Source organism: Scyliorhinus torazame, chromosome 17 (assembly GCF_047496885.1).
Source record: "Scyliorhinus torazame isolate Kashiwa2021f chromosome 17, sScyTor2.1, whole genome shotgun sequence".
Lineage (NCBI taxonomy): Eukaryota > Metazoa > Chordata > Chondrichthyes > Carcharhiniformes > Scyliorhinidae > Scyliorhinus > Scyliorhinus torazame.
In genome coordinates, this window is record NC_092723.1 from 165,023,877 (window position 1) to 165,044,563 (window position 20,687).

A 20,687-nucleotide genomic window follows, 5' to 3' on the forward strand; every position below is an offset into this window, starting at 1 on the left:
TGGAAGGGTGTTGGAGAGATGAGGTAGCAGGGCTGACATGGAGAGATTGGGGGTTGGCGTGTGATGGCAGGAGTTGCATGGGGTGCGCGTGCCGCTTTTTTGCTGTTGGAGTTCCTTACTTATTAATTACATTTTTTCCATTTTAGGCTGTAAATTCACACAGTGTACAACACAATTTGTATGACAGTTTCTGGGATAAGAGGAAACAATCCAGTTCTTGAATTAAGGCTTTATTTAATCCATGTACCTTGTATATTCTTCTCTGAACAATTCAGTCTACATTTTTCTTAAGCTGCTGGTAGATGTTTGATTGACAAATCCTGGGGATAATGTCATTAGCGTAAAAGGGGCAGATGCCATTTAAGGTATATTATGGGTTGGTGCCCCAGAAGCCAGGATGGTATGGCTATATTAGCTACAGAGTTGAATTGTTTTGTAAATGTACTGATTTCTTTGTAGCCACTTTCCTAACATCAGCTGGTTGCTCTGAGATTCAAGAGAATCAGCATTGGACCTACAATTTTATTATTGCTAGTCATTCTGCTGACTGCATGCAGGTGTAATAAAAGTACAACAAAAATTATATTTTTCCTCTCATGATGTCTCAAATTGCATTTGGTCAATTAAATATTTTTGAGTTGTAGTCACTTTTATAATGCAGGCAATGTTATCAAATGGCAGAGCAAGCTCAAGGGGGCAAATGGCTTACTCCTTCTATTAATACGCATGTTTCTATGTCATTCTCGATAGAAAAGATAAGCTGGGATAGATAGTCTTTGTCGTCTATAAGTATCTTGTGGACAAGAGTGTGGAATCATAGTTGGAATTCTGTTTATTTTGTTGCGAATGGAAGTTTATTGTGAGCACACTTTGTGGGGTGAAATTGCCAGGACAGGAGTGCGTAATGAGCTCATAGTAAATCAGTAACCTGTTTTATATTGTGGAGATGCCGGCGTTGGACTGGGGTGAGCACAGTACGAAGTCTTACAACACCAGGTTAAAGTCCAACAGGTTTGTTTCGATGTCACTAGCTTTCGGAGCGCAGCTCCTTCCTCAGGTGAATGAAGAGGTATGTTCCAGAAACACATATATAGACAAATTCAAAGATGCCAAACAATGCTTGGAATGCGACCATTAGCAGGTGATTAAATCTTTACAGATCCAGAGATGGGGTAACCCCAGGTTAAAGAGGTGTGAATTACATCAAGCCAGGACAGTTGGTAGGATTTCGCAGGCCAGATGGTGGGGGATGAATGTAATGTGACATGAATCCCAGGTCCCGGTTGAGGCCGCACTCATGTGTGCGGAACTTGGTTATAAGTTTCTGCTCGGCGATTCTGCGTTGTCGCGCGTCCTGAAGGCCGCCTTGGAGAACGCTTACCCGGAGATCAGAGGCTAAATGCCCTTGACTGCTGAAGTGTTCGCCGACTGGAAGGGAACATTCCTGCCTGGTGATTGTTGCGCGATGTCCATTCATTCGTTGTCGCAGCGTCTGTATGGTCTCGCCAATGTACCACGTTTCGGGACATCCTTTCCTGCAGCGTATGAGGTAGACAACGTTGGCCGAGTCGCACGAGTACGTACCGCGTTTACCGCAAACCCACGGATAACCTCATGATGCTCCACTTCTCCAGCTTCCACCCTCAAGACATTAAAGAAGCCATCCCCTATGGACAAGCGCTCCGTATACACAGGATCTGCTCAGACGAGGAGGAGCGTAACAGACATTGAAAGATGCCCTCGTACGAACGGGATATGGCACTCGACTCATCGATCGACAGTTCCAACGCGCCACAGCGAAAAACCGCACCGACCTCCTCAGAAGAAAAACATGGGACACAACCGACAGAATACCCTTCGTCGTCCAGTACTTCCCCGGAGCGGAGAAACTAAGTCATCTTCTTCACAGCCTTCAACACGGCAGTGATGACGATGAACATCTTGCCAAGGTCATCCCCACACCCCCACTACTTGCCTTCAAACAACCGCGCAACCTCAAACGAACCATTGTTTGCAGCAAACTACCCAGTCTTCAGAACAGTGACCACGACACCACACAACCCTGCCATGGCAATCTCTGCAAGACGTGCCCGATCATTGACATGGATACCACTATTACACGTGAGAACACCACCCACCAGGTACGCGGTACGTACTCGTGCGACTCGGCCAACGTTGTCTACCTCATACGCTGCAGGAAAGGATGTCCCGAAGCGTGGTACATTGGCGAGACCATGCAGACGCTGCGACAACGAATGAATGGACATCGCGCAACAATCACCAGGCAGGAATGTTCCCTTCCAGTCGGAGAACACTTCAGCAGTCAAGGGCATTCAGCCTCTGATCTCCGGGTAAGCGTTCTCCAAGGCGGCCTTCAGGACGCGCGACAACGCAGAATCGCCGAGCAGAAACTTATAGCCAAGTTCCGCACACGAGTGCGGCCTCAACCGGGACCTGGGATTCATGTCGCATTACATTCATCCCCCACCATCTGGCCTGCGAAATCCTACCAACTGTCCTGGCTTGATGTAATTCACACCTCTTTAACCTGGGGTTACCCCATCTCTGGATCTGTAAAGATTTAATCACCTGCTAATGGTCGCATTCCAAGCATAGTTTGGCATCTTTGAATTTGTCTATATATGTGTTTCTGGAACATACCTCTTCATTCACCTGAGGAAGGAGCTGCGCTCCGAAAGCTAGTGACATCGAAACAAACCTGTTGGACTTTAACCTGGTGTTGTAAGACTTCGTACTGTTTTATATTGCACATGATTCTCAAGAATCTTTTCCATTTGCTTCAATCTTATCCTTTGTCTACTTACCTATTATCTTACTCCCATTTTGATGCTTTATCGTTTTTTTTGAGGGATTAAATATTGTGACAGTGAGTTACAGAGTAGATATTGAAAATATATTGTCGTGTGCTGCACAGGGGTACCCGAGGACTCCAATGCTTCTCACTGACCATGGGGGTAATGAAGGTTCAATTATTTCACTTTATTGTTCAGGAGCCATTTGATCTTTCTACCTCATGCAATGACTGATAAAAATTGAATCCAATTCATCCCCGCTGTTACCTGAATGATCCTCTTATGGACTGAACTGGATCTCTCCACGCATCTCTTCTACTGAGTAGCACTACACTCTGTATGCTTCACCCAATGTCTATGTCTGTCTATGTATTTACATTGTGTATTTGTCATATGTCCTATGTTTTTCGTGTATGGAATGATCTGCCTGGACTGCGCAGAACAATATTTTTCACTGTACCTGTACCTCAGTACACGTGACAATAAATCTAAATTACACATCTTCTATGAAATAACAATTATCATCAAGTCAAGAAAAAGTAATGTAATTCTTCTACAGAATGGAAAAAATCTTGCGCAGTTAATCTGGATTGTCAGTATTGAATCTTTCACCAAAATATGAATTTACTGATATCGTGTTCATATGTCACAATGTGTAGAACATGTTCATGAAGGCTGGGGATTCATGGAAATCAGTATTATCGCCTGCACGGTCTTACGATTTATATCCCTTCTGCTGACTCAGTGTGAAAGATGAGGCCTGAAGCACAAAGTTTATCTGAAAAACACTATTTTATTATGGTAGCCACCTCCTGGTTGATTCCAGTGCCAAGAGAACACTAACTAGGTTTTTTTTTGCAAAATTTCCAACAGCCTTATTAGACACCACAAACATGGCTGCTGCCATTAATTTTGTTATTAATACCGCAGCGTCAGTCAATGACTTGGAAGCAGGATGGGACTTACAACTGGACCTACAACTTAAAGTATATTTTACAGCAAAGAAAAGACTATTTCAAGAGTCTATTTAGAAAGGTGTGCTGCAACATTAAGACTTGCATTTTTTAAAAAATGCTTTTATTGGATTTTTTCATTTATGACAAGTCTGATCATCATACAGTTCAAATGTACAGTTGCATTCATCACAACTGAGATTATGAATAATTTACATCCATCTTCTATATATATATGGTCCAAATTTACATTTGTGTTATCAGACAAAACTGGAGAGCCTGAGGTGGCAGATATTTAGTGAGTACTGCACCCTAGGACGGAGTGAAGCCGGAGATGAGCTCCGACAGGGCTGTTACTCCCTTTGTATGGCAGCATTGTAGGGCCGTGCATTGGCCCCCATGCCCCTATTTGTATTGTACAGTGTTCTTTTCCTCGCTGTGGTGTGGGTGTCCCCTGCCCCACTCCCTCATCCCCTAGTTCTGCCCCTTCCCCCCCACCTGTTGGTTACGAACAGGTATTCGAAGAGGCTGGTAAATTGCTTCCAAGTGTGGTGAAACCCTTCCTCTGATCCCCTGATGGCGAATTTTATTCTTGAGTTTTAGAAATTCCGCTATGTGGAATAGCTAGTTTGAGGCCTTGGGAGGAGGGGGCAAACCTCCATCTAAGCAGGAATCTCCGCCAGGCAATCAGGGAGGCAAATACCAAGGGATTGGACCCTCACCCACAAAGAGCTCCGGGTGCTTCAATACCCTGAAGACCACCACTAATGGGCATGGCTCCATCTTCACCACAACCACTCTTGACATGGCCTTGAAGAAGGTGATCCAGAACCCAATGGGTTTTGGGCAGGACCAGAACATATGGGAGTGGTTGAACCTCCAGGCGGGTTCCCAGGTATCTGCCGCCCTTATCCTTCTAGATGGTAGCGGTCATGGGTTTGGATGATGCTGCCTAAGGAACCTTGGCGAGTTACTGCAGTGCATCTTGTAGATGGTACACATGGCGCCGCTGGAGGGATTGAATGTCTGAGGAAGGGGGACAATGTCCTGGATGGTGACGAGCTTCTTGAGTGTTGTTGGAGCTGCACTCATCCAGGCAAGTGGAATATATTTCCTTACGCTTCTGACTTGTGCCTTGTAGATGATGAACATGCTTTTTGGTTGGGGGGGGGGGGGGGGGGCGGGGGGGGGGGGGGGGGGGGGGGGGGGGGGTTGAGTGATTCACCTTAGGATTCCTAGCTTTGACCTGGCCAGGTAGCCACAGTATTAACATGGCTAGTTCAGTTCAGTTTCTGATCAAAGGTAACCCTCAGGATGTTGATTGTGGGCAATTCAGCAACGGTAATGCCATTGAATGTCAAGGGGCAATGGTTAGATCCTCTGTTGTAAGAAATGGTCATTGCCTGCCACTTGTGTGATGCGAATGTAACTCGCCACTTGTTAGCCCAAGTCTGGATATTGTCCAGGTCTTGCTGCGTTTGGACATAGACTGCTTCATTATCTGAAGAGTCGCGAATGGTGCTGAACATTGTGCTGTCTTCTGTGAACATCCCATTTCTGACCTTATGATGGAAGGACGGTCACTGATGAAGCAGCTGAAGATAGTTGGACCAAGGCCACCACCCTGAGGCACTCCTGCACTGATGTCCTGGAGTTCAGATGATTGACATCCAACCACCACAACCATTTTGCTTTGTGCCAGATACAACTCCAACCAGCAGAGTTTTCCCCCTGATTCGCATTGACTCCAGTTTTGCTACAATTCCTTGATGCCATGCTCAATCAAATGCTGCCTTGATGTCAAGGGCAGTCACTCTCACCTCAGCTCTGTCTTTCAGCTCCTAGGTCCTTGGTTTTTTTTTTTTAAATGTTTATTCAAAGTTTTTCCAACAAAAATTTTCAACCATTAAACCCCCCCCCCCATAACAGAAAAAAGAGAAAAGAACAGAACAGAACATAAACATATCAATCAAACATACTACAGAACTTATACAATGGGTTTCTCCCACAGCCAATAACCCTCCCATATGCTTTTTTACAAATACCCCTAGGGAAAAACCCCTCCCCCGCCCGCCCAAATATTCCCCCCCCCTAAAAGAAACACCTCCCTCCCCTTCCACCACCCCCCTCCCTCCCTGGGTTGCTGCTGCTGTTGACCAACCTCATTCTAACGCTCCGAGAGATGGTCTAGGAACAGTTGCCACCGCCTGAAGAATCCCTGCGCAGACCTTCTCAAGGCAAACTTTATCCTCTCCAGCTTAATGAACCCTGCCATGTCATTTATCGAGGCTTCCACACTGGGGGGCTTCACGTCCTTCCACATGAGCAAGATCCTTCGCCGGGCTACCAGGGACGCAAAGGCCAGAATACCGGCCTCTTTCGCCTCCTGCACTCCCGGCTCGTCCGCCACCCCAAATAATGCCAGCCCCCAACTTTCACCACCTTGGACATAGTCTTCGCGAAACCCCTCCAGAACCCATCTCGTGCCAGGCATGACCAGAACATGTGGGCATGATTCGCTGGGCTTCCCGAGCACCTCCCGCATCTGTCCTCCATCCCAAAAAACCTACTCAGCCTCGCCCCTATCATATGCGCTCTGTGAATGACCTTAAACTGTATCAGGCTGAGCCTGGCACATGAGGAAGAGGAATTAACCCTACTCAGGGCATCAGCCCACAAACCCTCTTCAATCTCCTCCCCCAACTCCTCCTCCCACTTGCCCTTCAACTCCTCTACCGAAGCCTCCCCCCTCTTCTTTCATCTCCTGATATATCGCCGAAACCTTGCCTTCTCCGACCCATACACCCGAAATCACCCTGTCCTGAATCCCCTGTGTCGGGAGCAACGAGAATCCCCTCACCTGCCGCCTCACAAACGCCCTCACTTGCATATACCTGAACGCATTTCCTGGGGGGTAACCCAAACTTCTCCTCCAGCGCCCCTAGGCTCCCAAACGTCCCATCTATAAACAGGTCGCCCATCCTTCTGATCCATGCCTGACGCTAGCTCCGAAACCCCCGTCCATCCTTCCTGGGAGGAACCGATGGTTCTCCCGGATCGGGGACCACACCGAGGCTCCCATCTCACCTCTATGTCGACTCCACTGCCCCCAGATCTTTAGCGTTGCCGCCACCATCGGACTCGTGGTGTACCTTGTCAGCGAGAGCGGCAGCGGTGCCATCACCAGCGCCCTCAGGCTCGTTCCTTTGCAGGACACCATCTCCAACCTCTTCCATGCTGCCCCCTCTCCCTCTATTACCCACTGACGGATCATCGCCACGTTGGCTGCCCAATAATAGTCACCCAGATTCGGCAACACCAGCCCTCCTCTGTCCCCATTACGCTCCAGAAACCCCCTCCTTACCCTCGGGGTCTTGTTTGCCCACACAAAACCCATGATGCTCCTACCTACCCGCTTAAAAAAGGCCTTGGTAATCATAATAGGAAGGCACTGGAACACAAAAAGAAACCTTGGGAGGACCATCATTTTAATCGACTGTACCCTGCCCGCTAGCAAGAGTGGCAACACATCCCATCTTTTGACGTCCTCCTCCATCTACTCCACCAGCCGCATCAAATTAAGTTTGTGCAGGGCCCCCCAGCTCCTAGTTACCTGGATCCCCAAGTACCGAAAGCTCCTTTCCGCCCTCCTCAACGGCAGGTCGTCTATCCCTCTTCCCTGGTCCCCTGGATGCACCACCAAGAGCTCACTTTTCCCTACATTGAGCTTATAGCCCGCGAAGTCCTCAAACTCCCTTAGGACCCGCATGACCTCCCCCATCCCCTCCACTGGATCTGCTACGTACAGCAACTGGTCGTCCGCATACACCGACACCCGATGCTCCTCTCCCCCTCGGACCACCCCCCTCCATTTCCTGGACTCCCTTAATGCCATGGCCAAAGGCTCAATTGCTAATGCAAACAACAGGGGGGACAGGGGGCACCCCTGCCTCGTCCCTCCATACAGCCGAAAATACTCCGACCTCCGCCGATACGTAGCCACACTCGCCATCGGGGCTCTATATAGGAGCTTAACCCACCTGATAAACCCTTCCCCAAACCCAAACCTCCGCAACACTTCCCAGAGATAGTCTCACTCCACCCGGTCGAAGGCATTCTCCGCGTCCATAGCTGCCACTACCTCCGCCTCTCCCTCCACCGATGGCATCATAATCACGTTGAGGAGAGCCTCCGCACATTGGTGTTTAGCTGCCTGCCCTTTACAAATCCCGTCTGGTCCTCATGAATCATCCCAGGGACACAGTCCTCAATTCTCGTGGCCAGCACTTTTGCCAGCAACTTAGCATCCACATTGAGGAGCGAGATCGGTCTATACGACCCACATTGCAGTGGGTCCTTTTCCCTCTTCAGAATCAGCGAGATTAGCGCCCCGGACATTGTCGGGGGCAGGGTCTCCCCCTCCCTTGCCTCATTGAAAGTCCTCACTAGCAACAGGGCTAACAGGTCCGCATATTTCCTGTAAAACGCAACCGGGAACCCATCTGGCCCCAGGGCCTTCCCCGCCTGCATGCTCCCCAGTCCTTTAACCAGCTCCTCCAACCCAATTGGCGCCCCCAAACCAGCCACCTCCTGCTCCTCCACCCTTGAGAACCTCAGTTGATCTAGAAATCGTCGCATCCCCTCTTCCCCTGCTGGGGGCTGAGATCTGTACAGCTCCTCATAAAACTCCTTAAATGCCTCATTTACTTTCACCGCACTCCGCACCGTATTCCCCCTGCTATCCTTAACTCCACCTATCTCCCTCGCTGCCATCCTCTTACGGAGCTGATGTGCCAGCATCCGGCTCGTCTTCTCCCCATACTCTTACATCGCCCCGTGCTTTCCTCCACTGTGCCTCTGCCTTTCCTGTGGTCAACAGGTCGAATTCCGTCTGGAGACTTCGCCGCTCCCTAAGTAGTCCCTCCTCGGAGGCCTCTGCATATCTCCTGTCTACCCGTAGGAACTCCCCCACTAACCTCTCCCTTTCCCTGCCCTCTCTCTTCTCCCTGTGAGCCCTGATAGAGATTAACTCTCCCCTAACCACCGCCTTCAGCGCCTCCCATACTACCCCCACCTGCAACTCCCCGTTGTCGTTGGCCTCCAAGTACCTTTCAATGCACCCCCGCACCCTCCCGCACACCTCCTCATCCGCCAGTAATCCCACATCCAGACGCCACAGCGGGCGTTGGTCCCTCTCCTCTCCTAACTCCAGCTCCACCCAGTGCGGGGCGTGGTCTGAGATAGTTATGGCCGAGTACTCTGTTCCCTCCACTTTCGGGATCAGCACCCTACTCAAAACAAAAAAATCTATCCGGGAGTAGGTTCGGTGTACGTGAGAAAAAAAAGAAAGTTCCCTGGCCAGGGGCCTAGCAAATCTCCACGGGTCTACTCCCCCCATCTGGTCCATAAACCCCCTAAGCACCTTGGCCGCAGCCGGCCTCTTCCCCATCCTAGATCTGGAGCGATCTAATGCTGGGTCCAACACCGTGTTAGAATCCCCCCCCATTATCAAGCTTCCTGCCTCCAGATCCGGAATCCGCCCCAACATGCGCTTCATAAATCCAGCATCATCCCAGTTCGGGGCGTATATGTTTACCACTACCACCCACGCCCCCTGCAACCTACCACTCACCATCACATATTGACCTCCATTGTCCACTACAATATTCTTGGCCTCAAACGACACCCGCTTCCCCACCAGTATTGCCACGCCTCTGTTCTTCGCATCCAGGCCTGAATGGAATACCTGCCCTACCCATCCCTTTCTTAACCTGACCTGGTCTGCCACCTTCAAATGTGTCTCCTGAAGCATGACCACGTCTGCATTCAATCCCTTTAAGTGCGCGAACACCCGGGCCCTCTTGACCGGCCCGTTCAGGCCCCTCACATTCCAAGTTATCAGCCGGACTGGGGGGCTTCCCACTTCCCACCTCCCCCCCCCCCCCCCCCCTGCCGACTAGCCATCTCCTTTTCTAGGCCAGCCCGCGCCTCCCGCACTCTCCAGTCCCTCAGACGGGGGCCCCCCGCCCCGACCACCTCTCCTATTTCCAGTTCCCCATCGGCCATTGCAGCAGCAACCCTATTTCCCCCCCCCCCCCCTCCCCTGCTAGATCCGTATCTAGCTCTTTTGCTCCCCCCATAACACTCCCGTAAGTCAGCTGACTCCTGCCTCCCCTGCCATCCCATTGACACCCCCCCCCCCCCCGGTGTGGGAATCCCCCCTCCCCAGCAGTCAGTGCGCGCTCCTCCACACCCACCCCCTGTCCTTCCCTAGCGTGGGAAAAAGCCCGCGCTTTCCTGAGCCGGCCCCGCCCCCTCTGGCGCCGCTCCTGTTGCGGCCTTATCCCAATTCCCCCATCCCCGGGCCTCCCCACCCTCCAGCACCGGCGCCCACACTCTCTCACAGTCTCCCCATCAGGTCTCTTCCCCATCCCCATCCATCACCCAACCCGTGGAACATTCCCTACGCATAGCTAAAACCTTGTATACAACCAACATCCCCCCCACAACCACAAACCCTCAGTTTGAGTCCAACTTTTCAGTTTGTATAAGGTCCAAGCCTCCTCAGGCGTTTCGAAGTAGTGGTGTCGATCCTGAAATGTGACCCACAATCGCGCTGGCTGCAGCATTCCGAACCTCACCCCCTTCCGATGGAGCACTGCCTTGGCCCGATTAAAACCAGCTCTCTTCTTTGCCACCTCTGCACTCCAGTCCTGATAGATTCGGATCTCCGTGTTCTCCCACCTGCTGCTCCGCTCTTTCTTGGCCCATCTCAAGACACACTCTCTATCCACGAAATGGTGAAACCTCACCACTACCGCCCTTGGCGGCTCGTTGGCCTTGGGTCTCCTCGCCAGGACCCGATGAGCCCCTTCTAGCTCCAGGGGACTCGGAGGGGCCCCCGCACCCATCAGCGAGTTGAGCATCGTGCTCACATATGCCCCGGCATCGACCGCCTCCACTCCTTCAGGGAGACACAGAATCCGAAGATTCTTCCTCCTCGACCTGTTCTCCAGGTCCTCTAATCTTTCCGCCCACCTCTTGTGCAGCGCCTCGTGTGCCTCCATCTTCACCACCAGGCCCAAGATCTCATCCTCGTTCTCCGTGGTTTTTTCCCGCACCTCCCGGATCGCCGCCCCTTGGGCCTTCTGGGTCTCCACTAACCCCTCGATCACCGTCAGCACTGGCGCCAGCACCTCTTTCTTCAGCTCCTCAAAGCAGAGCTTGAGAAACTTTTGCTGCTCCTGCACCCATGCCGCTTGATCTCCGCCCACCGCCATCTTGTATTTTCTCCCTCGCACGAGCTGAGTATCCCTTTGAACCCAAACTGAGTTTCCGTGAACAGGTTCTTGCTGAGTCACCAGGCGCGATTCTCCGACCCCCCACCGGGTCAGAGAATCGCCGGGGGCTGGCGTGAATCCTGCCCCCGCCGTGTCCCGAATTCTCTGCCACCAGAGATTCGGCGGGGGTGGGAATAGTGCCGCGCCGGTCGACGGGTCGACCCCCGGCGATTCTCCGGCCCACAATGGGCCAAAGTCCCACCGCTGTCAACCTTTTGAACGGCGGGACAAGGCGGCGCGGGCAGGCTCCGGGGTCCTGGGGGGGCGGGGGGCGATCTGGCCCCGGGAGGGTGCCCCCACGGTGGCCTGGCCCGCGATCAGGGCCCACCAATCCGCGGGCGGGCCTGTGCCGTGGGGGCACTCTTTTTCTTCCGCCTTCGCCATGGTCTTCACTATGGCGGAGGCAGAAGAGACCCCCTCCCCTGCGCATGCGCGGGGATGACGTCAGCAGCCGCTGACGCTCCCGCGCATACATCGCCCGGCGAAGACCTTTCGGCGCCGGCTGGCGTGGCGCCAAAGGCCTTTCCCGCCAGCCAGCGGAGCGGAAACCACTCCGGCGCTGGCCTAGCCCCTCAAGGTGAGGGCTTGGCCCCTAAAGGTGCGGGGACCTGGGGCAGCCCGATGCCGGAGTGGTTCCCGCCACTCCATTACGCCGGAGCCCCCCGTCCCACCAGGTAGGGGAGAATCCCGCCCACCGTCGGTGACTCCTTCCATCACTTTGCTGATGATGGAGAGTAGACAAATAAGGCTGTAATTGGCTGGGTTGGATTTGTCCTGTTTCTTGTTTCCTATTACAGGACACACCTGGGCAATTTTCCACGTGTTGGGTAGATGCCAGTGTTGTAGCTGTCCTGGAACAGCTTGGCAAATTCTGGAGCATACCTTCAGTACTATCGCCAGAGTATTGTCAGGGCCCATGGCCTCTGGCAGTATCCAGTGCCTTCAACCATTTCTTGATATCATGTGGAGTGAATACTGTTGACTGAAGACTGACATCTGTGATGTTGGGGACCTCCGGAGGAGGCCAAGATGGATCACCCACTCGGCACTTCTGACTGAAGGTTGTTGCGAATGCCTCAGGCTTCCCTTTTGCACATATGTGCTGTGTTCTCCATCACTGAGGATGGGGATATTTGTGAAGCCATCTCCTCCAGTGAGTTGTTTAATTGTCCACCACTATTCATGGCTGGATGTGGCAGGACTGCAGAGCTTAGATCTGATGAATTTGTTGTAAAATCGCTGCTTGGCACACGGTGTTGCAGCTTTACCAAGTTGGTACCTCATTTTTCAGTATGCCAGGTGTTGCTCCTGGTATGCTCTCTTGCACTCTTCATTGAACCAGGGTTGATCCCCTGGCTTAGTGGTAATGGTAAAGTGGGATATGCTGGGATAAGAGGGGCATTTTCAGGATGGTAACCTGTAATTAGTGGAGCGCCACAGAGATCCGTGCTGGGTCCACAATTATTCACAAAATATATTAATGACATGGACGAGGGAAGTGAATGCACTATTGCCAAGGTTGTGGATGACACAAAAATAGGTGGGAAGGCAAGTGGTGAGGAAAACACAAGATTCCACAAGAGGGATAAAGGCAGGTGAGATGAGTGGGCAAAAATCTGGCAAATGGAATATAATGTAGGAAAATGTGAATTTATCCACGTTGGTAGGAAGAATAGAGGAGCTGAATATTACATAAATGGAGAAAGTGTGCAGAAAACTGCAGCAGAGGGATTTGGGGGTCTTCCTGCATGAACCATAAAAAACTCACATGCATATTCGAAAGGTTTTTGGGAAGACAAATTGAATGCTGGCCTTTATTTCAAAGGGAATGGGTATAAAAATAGGAAAGTCTTGCTAAAACTACTCACGGCTGTGAACTGCTTTGGTCCCCTTATCCAAGGAAAGATATATTGGCACAGGAAGCAGTCCAGAGAAAGTTCACTAGGTTGATCCTAGGTATGGAGGGATTTTCTCGAGGGGAGGTTGAGTAGATTGGGCCAGTACTCATTGGAGTTTAGAGGAATGAGAGGTGGCCTTATTGAGACGTATAGAATTCTCAGGGGGTTTGACAGGGTAGATGTTGAGAAGATGCTTCTTCTTTTGAGAGTCCAAGACTAGAGGGCATAATTTAAGAGTAAGGCGTCGCCCATATCAGACAGAAATGAGGAGGAATTTATTTTTTGAGGATAGTGAATTCTTTACCGCAGAGAACTGTAGAGGCTAGGTCGTTAAGTATGTTCACAGCTGGAACCGATGGCGGCCATGGAGCGAGTGGTCGTACACAGGGCAGCTCCGGCTCAAAGGCGTTGGTTTGAGATCTTTTTATCTGAAAGTGGGGTAGTTTCGGCAGGAAAGTGCAGCAGAAGGTGTGGAGGAGAAGATCCCCCCTGTGAGTGGCACGTCTATTGGTTATCAGACAGTTAATGACCTGGCCAAGGAACTGGAGGAGACCTGTGGCGCAGCTACAATTGTAAAGATGGCGGAGGGGGAAGGGTCATCGCAATTCGGAAAAGCCTAGATAGATAAGTTGATGCCACTTATCAGAGAAGAGTTCTGCCAGCAAAGAAAGGAGATGCATGAGGACCAGTCAAAGGCCATTGAGGGATTTCAGAATGTCCAATTCACCTAACAGCATGTCTTTCAGGACTTGTGGGAGGAAACCGGAGAACCCCTGAAAGGATTAATAGAACGAGTGGAGAAATGCCTTGAGGTACAGGGGTCACAGATACGAGAGATGGAGAAGGTGGTGTCTGATCATAGTCATCGAGTGGTGGCGTTGGAGACGGAGGTAGGGATCCAGGGGGACCGTTGTAAGTCCTGAGGGCAAAGTACGGGAGGAGAACAGGTCCAGGAGGCAGAATCTACGTATCGTTGACCTGCCGGAAGGTGTGGAAGGTACAGGCCATAAAATACGTTTCGAGGATGCTGGCAGGGCTGGTGGCAGAAGGGGTGCTGGACAAGGCCCCAGAGTGGATAGAGTGCACAGGTCCCTAAGACAAAAACTAATAGCGGGGTGCCACCACGGGCGGTGATTGTGAGGCTCCACAAGTTTGTGGAGAAGGAAAAGATCCCGCGGTGGTCCAGGGAGAAGCAGAACTGTGAATGAGAGGGGAACCAGGTCCGAATGTATCAAGATATTAATGCAAAGCTGTCGCTGAGACATGCCAGATTTAACAAGGCCAAGGCAGTGTTATATCGAAGGCAGATTCAGTTTGGGGAACTGTACCTGGTGAAACTGTGGGTAACTTTTGACGGTCAGCAGTGCTATTTTGAAACGCCAGAAGAGGCTAATGACTTCATAAGAGACCATAAATTGGGGGAGAACTGAATATCAACGTGAGATGGAGGAGCTGGATAATAATAATAATAATGTTTATTGTCACAGTAGGCTTACATTAACACTGCAATGAAGTTACTGTGAAATTCCCCTAGTCGCCACATTCTGGCGCCTATTCGGGTACATGGAGGGAGAATTCAGAATGTCCAATTCACCTAACTGCCCGTCTTTTAGGACTCGTGGGAGGAAACCGGAGAACCCGGAGGATACCCACGCAAACACAGGGAGAATGTGCAGACTGCGAAGAGACAGTGACCCAAGCCAGGAATCGAACCTGGGACTCTGGCGCTGTGAAGCAACAGCACGAACCACTGTGCTACCATGCCGTCCATCAGCAGAGGTCGGATGATGCGGGTATTGTGGGGAACGGAGGGTGGGGTGTTTTGGGTTGTGTGTTTTCGTCTTTTTTCAGGGGGCTAAAAGTTTGTAAGGGGGCAACTGTAATTTTGAGCGTACGGACAGGGGAGGAGGAGGTCATGTCGGAGCCGGGGAATATCAACGAGGCATTCAGGGAGTATGATGAGAAGAATTACAGGGCTGAGCCGGGCGTGAGGAGGGAGATATGGAGCAGTTTTTGGACGGGCTGGAGTTCCGAAGGCTGGATGAAGAGAGGATGCAGGCACTGGAAGAGCCGTTAGGGCTGAGGGAGGTGATGGATAGCATAAGGGAGATGAAGTCAGGGAAGGCCCCAGGGCCAGACGGCTACCTGGTGGAGTTCTATAAGGAGTTTGCGACTCAGTGGCACCACATTTGCTGGGGATGTTTAGTAAGGCACTGGAAATGTCCGCTGCTGCGGACTTTGACACAGGGGCCAATTACATAAATCCGGAACAAGGGGAAGGGCCTCCTGGAGTGTGGGTCATATAGGCCCATTTCCCTGTTAAACACGGTGAAAGTGTTGGCCAAGTTAGTGGCGGGGAGGATAGAGGGGTGTGTCCCAGGGCTGGTCACAGAGGACCTAATGGGTTTTGTAATGGGCAGGCAGCTCCCCAGTAACATCAGGAGGCTGTTAAATGTGATTATGACCACATTCCAGCAGAGGGCAGTAGAGCGGAGCTGCTGATTGGCTGTTGCAGGGGACATTTGCATAGGTCCGTGTGCTCACCCTAACTTGAAGGTGGTTTGTGGAGGAGCTGATGTCAACCCGAAACACTTCTTCAGTGTTTCCCTCCCTACACCCTCCTCTAACCAAAAAAGAAACAACCGTTGTTAAGATCAAGAGGAAGGCTCGAGGGCAGGTAGAAGTCGAAAGAAGTTGAACCGTGACGTCACAGCCTGCAGGTAAGGGACTGGCTGGTGACTGGAAAGTAGTTTTTCTTTTCTTTTCCCTCAGGTATTATCGTGCAGGGCGCAGAGGTTGCTGAGTCAGTGCTTGCTGAGAAGGGGAGTGCATAACAGGTAAGCTCTTTCTTTCTTTTTCTTTTTTTATCTAGAGGGGATGGCAGGGAAGGTAGTGCAATGTTCCTCCTGCAGAATGTTTGAGGTGAGGGACGCCGTCAGTGTCCCTGCTGATTTCATCTGTGGGAAGTGCACCCATCTCCAGCTCCTCAGAAACCGCGTTAGGGAACTGGAGCTGGAACTGGATGAACTTCGGATCATTCGGGAAGCAGAGGTGGTCATAGATAGAAGCTTCAGGGATGTAGTCACTCCGAAGAAGATAGATGGGTGACGGTGAGAGGGGCTGGGAGGAAGCAATCAGTACAGGGATCCCCTGTGGTCGTTCTCCTTAGTAACAAGTATACGCTTTGGATACTGTTGAGGGGGACGACTTACAAGGGGTAAGCCGTGGGGTACAGGTCTCTGGCACAGAGTCTGTCCCTGTTGCTCAGAAGGGAAGGGGGGAGAGGAGTAGAGCATTAGTCATAGTTAGGGGGTTTATAGGAGCTGGGGGATAGATAGGAGATTCTGTGGGAACGAGAGAGACTCGCGGTTGGTGTGTTGCCTCCCAGGTGCAAGGGTGCGTGATGTCTCGGATCGTGTTTTCGGGATCCTTAAGGGGGAGGGGGAGCAGCCCCAAGTCGTGGTCCACATAGGTACCAATGACATAGGTAGGAAAAGGGATAGGGATGTAAGGCAGGAATTCAGGGAGCTAGAGTGGAAACTTAGATCTAGGACAAACAGAGTTATTATCTCTGGGTTGTTACCCGTGCCACATGATAGCGAGACGAGGAATAGGGAGAGAAAGGAGTTGAACACATGGCTACAGGAATGGTGCAGGAGGGAGGGTTTCAGATGTCTGGATAATTGGGGCTCATTCTGGGGACGGTGGGACCTCTACAAACGGGATGGTCTACACCTGGACCAGAGGGGTACCAATATCCTGGAGGGGGGGGGAAATTTGCTAATGCTCTTCGGGAGGGTTTAAACTAGTTCAGCAGGGCCTGGGAACCTGAATTGCAGCTCCAGTACACAGGAGGTTGAGAGTAGTGAGGTCATGAGTAAGGTTTCAAAGTTGCAGGAGTGTACCGGCAGACAGGAAGGTGGTTTAAAGTGTGTCTTCTTCAATGCCAGGAGCATCCGGAATAAGGTGGGTGAACTTGCGGCATGGGTTGGTACCTGGGACTTCGATGTTGTGGCCATTTCGGAGACATGGATAGAGCAGGGACAGGAATGGTTGTTGCAAGTGCCAGGATTTAGATATTTCAGTAAGCTCAGGGAAGGTGGTAAAAGAGGGGGAGGGGTGGCATTGTTAGTCAAGGACAGTATTACGGTGGCAGAAAGGACGTTTGATGAGGACCCGTCTACTGAGGTAGTATGGGCTGAGGATCGAAACAGGAAAGGAGAGGTCACCCTGTTAGGGGTTTTCTTTTTTTTAAAAAAATATATTTATTAAAGTTTTTTAACACAATTTTTCTCCCTTACAAACAATAACCCCCCCCCCCCTCGTAACAAAACAAAAAAAAGAGAAATCGCGCAGAGCAAGATATATACATGGCAAAATGATATATTTACACAGCTTTGTACACTGGCCCTCACCCGTACGTGCCAGTTTCCCCAACCCTTCATGTTATCTCTTGCTCATCCACCCTCCCAGGCTGTCCCCCCTTTCCCCGCCCCCTCCCCCCCCTCCCAGGACGTCCCCTCCACCCTCCAACCGCCACCCCCCCCCCCGCCCCCAAGGTTGCTGCTGCTGCTGACCGACCTTCCTCTAACGCTCCGCGACATAGTCTAGGAACGGTTGCCACCGCCTGTAGAACCACTGCGCAGACCCTCTCAAGGCGAACTTAATCCTCTCCAACTTTATGAACATAGCCATATCATTTATCCAGGCCTCCAGGCTGGGGGGCTTCGCCTCCTTCCACATTAGCAAGATCCTTCGCCGGGCTACTAGGGACGCAAAAGCCAGAATGCCGGCCTCTTTCGCTTCCTGCACTCCCGGTTCGTCCACTACTCCAAATATTGCTAGCCCCCAGCTTGGCTTGAACCGGACTTTCACCACCTGAGATATTGCTCCCGCCACTCCTCTCCAGAACCCCTCCAGTGCCGGGCATGACCAAAACATATGGACATGGTTTGCCGGGCTCCCTGAGCACCTTCCACATCTGTCCTCTACCCCAAAGAACCTACTCTGTTAGGGGTTTTCTATAGGCCTCCGAAAAGTTCCAGAGATGTAGAGGAAAGGATTGCAAAGATGTTTCTGGATAGGAGCGAAAGCAACAGGGTAGTTGTTACGGGGGACTTTAACTTTTCAAATATTGACTGGAAACGCGATAGTTCGAGTACTTTAGATGGGTCTGTTTTTGTCCAATGTGTGCAGGAGGGTTTCCTGACACAGTATGTAGATAGGCCAACGAGAGGCGAGGCCATATTGGATTTGGTACTGGGTAATGAACCAGGCAGGTGTTAGATTTGGAGGGAGGTGAGCACTTTGGTGACAGTGACCACAGTTCAATCAAGTTTACTTTAGTGATGGAAAGGGATAGGTATATACCGCAGGGCAAGAGTTATATCTGGGGGAAAGGCAATTATGATGCGATGAGGCAAGACTTAGGATGCATCGGAAGGAGAGGAAAACTGCAGGGGATGGGCACAATGGAAATGTGGAGCTTGTTCAAGGAACAGCTACTGCGTGTCCTTGATAAGTATGTACCTGTCAGGCAGGGAGGAAGTGGTCGAGCAAGGGAACCGTGATTTACTAAAGCAGTCGAAACACTTGTCAAGAGGAAGGAGGAGGCTTATGTAAAGATGAGACATGAAGGTTCAGTTAGGGCGTTCAAGAGTTACAAGTTAGCTAGGAAGGACCTAAAGAGTGAGCTAAGAAGAGCCAGGAGGGGACATGAGAAGTCTTTGGCAGGTAGGATCAAGGATAACCCTAAAGCTTTCTATAGATATGTCAGGAATAAGCAAATGACTAGGGTAAGAGTAGGGCCCGTCAAGGATAGTAGTGGGAAGTTGTGCGTGGAGTCCGAGGAGATAGGAGAGGTGCTAAATGAATATTTTTCGTCAGTATTCACACAGGAAAAAGACAATGTTGTCGAGGAGAATACTGAGATTCAGGCTATTAGACTAGAAGGGCTTGAGGGTCATAAGGAGGAGGTGTTAGCAATTCTGGAAAGTGTGAAAATAGATAAGTCCCCTGGGCCAGATGGGATTTATCCTAGGATTCTCTGGAAAGCTAGGGAGGAGATTGCTGTGTCTTTGATCTTTAAGTCATCTTTGTCTACAGGAATAGTGCCAGAAGACTGGAGGATAGCAAATGTTGTCCCCTTGTTCAAGAAGGGGAGTAGAGACAACCCCGGTAACTATAGACCAGTGAGCCTTACTTCTGTTGTGGGCAAAATCTTGGAAAGGTTTCTAAGAGATAGGATGTATAATCATCTGAAAAGGAATAATTTGATTAGAGATAGTCAACACGGTTTTGTGAAGGCTAGGTCGTGCCTCACAAACCTTATGAAAATCGCTTATTGTCACAAGTAGGCTTCAAATGAAGTTACTGTGAAAAGCCCCTAGTCGCCACATTCCGGCTCCTGTTCGGGGAGGCTGTTACGGGAATTGAACCGTGCTGATGGCCTGCGTTGGTCTGCTTTCAAAGCCAGCGATTTAGCCCTGTGCTAAACAGCCCCTTGAGTTCTTTGAGAAGGTGACCAGACAGTGGATGAGGGTAAAGCAGTTGATGTGGTGTATATGGATTTCAGTAAAGTGTTTGATGAGGCTCCCCACGGTAGGCTACTGCAGAAAATACAGAGGCATGGGATTCAGGGTGATTTAGCAGTTTGGATCAGAAATTGGCTAGCTGGAAGAAGACAAAGGGTGGTGGTTGATGAGAAATGTTCAGACTGGAGTCCAGTTACTAGTGGTGTACCACAAGGATCTGTTTTGGGGCCACTGCTGTTTGTCATTTTTATAAATGACCTGGAGGAGGGCGCAGAAGGATGGGTGAGTAAATTTGCAGATGACACTAAAGTCGGTGGAGTTGTGGACAGTGCGGAAGGATGGTTACAAGTTACAAAGGGACATAGATAAGCTGCAGCGCTGGGCTGAGAGGTGGCAAATGGAGTTTAATGCAGAAAAGTGTGAGGTGATTCATTTTGGAAGGAATAACAGGAAGACAGAGTACTGGGCTAATGGTAAGATTCTTGGCAGTGTGGATGAGCAGAGAGATCTCGGTGTCCATGTACATAGATCCCTGAAAGTTGCCACTCAGGTTGAGAGGGTTGTTAAGAAGGCTTATGGTGTGTTAGCTTTTCTTGGTAGATGGATTGAGTTTCAGAGCCATAAGGTCATGTTGCAGCTGTACAAAACTCTGGTGCGGCCGCATTTGGAGTATTGCGTGCAATTCTGGTCGCCGCATTGTAGGAAGGATGTGGAAGCATTGGAAGGGGAGCAGAGGAGATTTACCAGAATGTTGCCTGGTATGGAGGGAAGATCTTATGAGGAAAGGCTGAGGGACTTCAGGCTGTTTTCGTTAGAGAGAAGAAGGTTAAGAGGTGACTTAATTGAGGCATACAAGATGATCAGAGGATTGGATAGGGTGGACAGTGAGAGCCTTTTTCCTCAGATGGTGATGTCTAGCAAGAGGGGACATAACTTTAAAATGAGGGGAGATAGATATAGGACAGATGTCCGAGGTAGGTTCTTTACTCAGAGTAGTAAGGGCGTGGAATGCCCTGCCTGCAACAGTAGTGGACTCGCCAACACGAAGGGCATTCAAATGGTCATTGAATAGACATATGGACGATAAGGGAATAGTGTAGATGGGCTTTAGAGTGGTTTCACAGGTCGGCGCAACATCGAGGGCCGAAGG

The 20,687-nt window shown here is 50.7% G+C and overlaps 1 protein-coding gene and 1 long non-coding RNA gene across 4 annotated transcripts in view; one reads left to right on the plus strand and one right to left on the minus strand.

Moving 5' to 3' along the window:
* prkar1b (protein kinase, cAMP-dependent, regulatory, type I, beta) overlaps positions 1–20,687 on the minus strand; it is a 375,815-nt gene that overhangs the window by 151,945 nt on the left and 203,183 nt on the right. The gene's annotated exons all lie outside the window — the stretch shown is intronic.
* Positions 1–20,687, plus strand: part of LOC140394364 (uncharacterized) — a 64,002-nt gene that overhangs the window by 42,209 nt on the left and 1,106 nt on the right. Inside the window, exon 2 of the long non-coding RNA XR_011935865.1 lies at positions 15,777–15,841. This is a non-coding gene — a long non-coding RNA (uncharacterized lncRNA). The remainder of the gene's footprint in view (positions 1–15,776; positions 15,842–20,687) is intronic.